This window comes from Sinocyclocheilus anshuiensis, unplaced genomic scaffold (genome assembly GCF_001515605.1).
Source record: "Sinocyclocheilus anshuiensis isolate Anshui unplaced genomic scaffold, SAMN03320099.WGS_v1.1 scaffold838, whole genome shotgun sequence".
Lineage (NCBI taxonomy): Eukaryota > Metazoa > Chordata > Actinopteri > Cypriniformes > Cyprinidae > Sinocyclocheilus > Sinocyclocheilus anshuiensis.
This window is the reverse complement of record NW_015539915.1, coordinates 11,306-12,790: the sequence shown is the minus strand read 5'-3', so window position 1 is coordinate 12,790 and position 1,485 is coordinate 11,306. Positions and strand designations below refer to the sequence as shown.

At 39.1% G+C, this 1,485-nt stretch overlaps 1 pseudogene; it reads left to right on the top strand.

Moving 5' to 3' along the window:
- The window catches only part of LOC107686477 (sarcosine dehydrogenase, mitochondrial-like), a 38,951-nt pseudogene extending 37,536 nt beyond the window's left edge, over positions 1-1,415 (top strand).
- Positions 1,416-1,485: the final 70 nt, after the last annotated feature.

Below are 1,485 nucleotides of genomic sequence, written 5' to 3'. Positions count from 1 at the left end.
GAGAATAAAAGTTACGCCTTCTTTCTTTGCATGAACATTTGGGCGGCGTTATGCAAATCTTCCCACATAGTGAGGTAGCTCTTGTGGGGGCGTGTTAGAACAAGCCGTTTTAGGTAGGTGTGGCTGACTCTTAACTTTTATAAAGAATATCTCTTTGGATTTGAGACGTTAGTCTTTGCAACTTTACAGATCTTCTTTATGCACCAAGAGCTTGTAACACTCCAAAGAGAAAGGAAAAATTGAAATCGCATCATATGACCCCTTTAATTCTAGGCCTGTATGAATGCTTTATCTGTGTTTGATATTTTATTGTTTTATTCATAATGTTTTTATGTTTGTGTTGTGTTTTTGTTTTGTTTTGCTTTGCTTTGCTTTTAAACTGTGTTTTAAATTTTGTCTGACCTGTTGGAATGCTGTTGCTGTGTTTTTTATTTAGTTTTTGGATTTTTTTGTGTTTGTATTTTTTGTTGTTTTGCTTTTAAAATATTTTAAAAATATATTTTTATTTAATTCTAGATTCAGTCTAGACCTGTTGGAATGCTGTAGCTGTGTTTGATTTATTTTATTTTATTTAGTTTTCCGTTTTGTTTTCTTTTCTTTTCCATTTTGTTTTCTTTTCTTTTGTGTTGTTTTTTGTGTTTGTTTTGTTTGTCATTTTGCATTTAAAATGTTTTTAAACATTTTTACAGTTTTCAGGAATGCTGTAGCTGTGTTTGATATGTCCTACTTTGGTAAGTTTTACCTGACTGGTCCGGATGCAAAGAAGGCAGCTGATTGGCTGTTCACAGCTGATGGCAACAAAGCTCCAGGTGAGAATCTCTGTCTGTTAGTTCAATCCTCCATCCAGCACACTGAGTGCATGCATTTTCACTTTCTTTTTTCTATTCTTCACATATATACAGTATTCATTGAGATTCATTGCCTTGTCTGACCACATAGTTTCAGTGGTAAACCCAACTGAAGTGTAATCATCTTGACCGTTTGTGTTTTTCAGGGTCCACAGTCTACACCTGCATGTTAAGAGGGGCGGGGTCGAGTCTGACCTCACTGTCAGTCGTCTGGAGCCAAGCCCTGCCCACCACCCACTGACACCCGAATCTAATGGTAAACGACACACGTGATTTATTTCGTTCAGGGTCACAGAACTGATGTGTAAGGCATAGAAACAGGACGTTAGAGGAAGTCCTGTGCATCTCATCAGCATGTGATGAGGATGTGTGGAGTTTATATTCGCCTCACTCTTGATGCGTGTGTGTTTGTCCTCAAGGTGAGGCGTATTACCTGGCCATCGGAGGTGGTGTGGCGCAGCATAACTGGAGCCACATTCAGGCAGTGCTGCAGGGCCAGGGTTTCCGCTGCACATTAATAGATCACACTGAGGACATGGGAATGATCAGCATACAGGGGCCCAAGAGGTTAGCACAAGTACACACATGCTGTATAAATAAGCTCAGTTAAAAACCTAGTGAGCCTCTGAGTTTTATA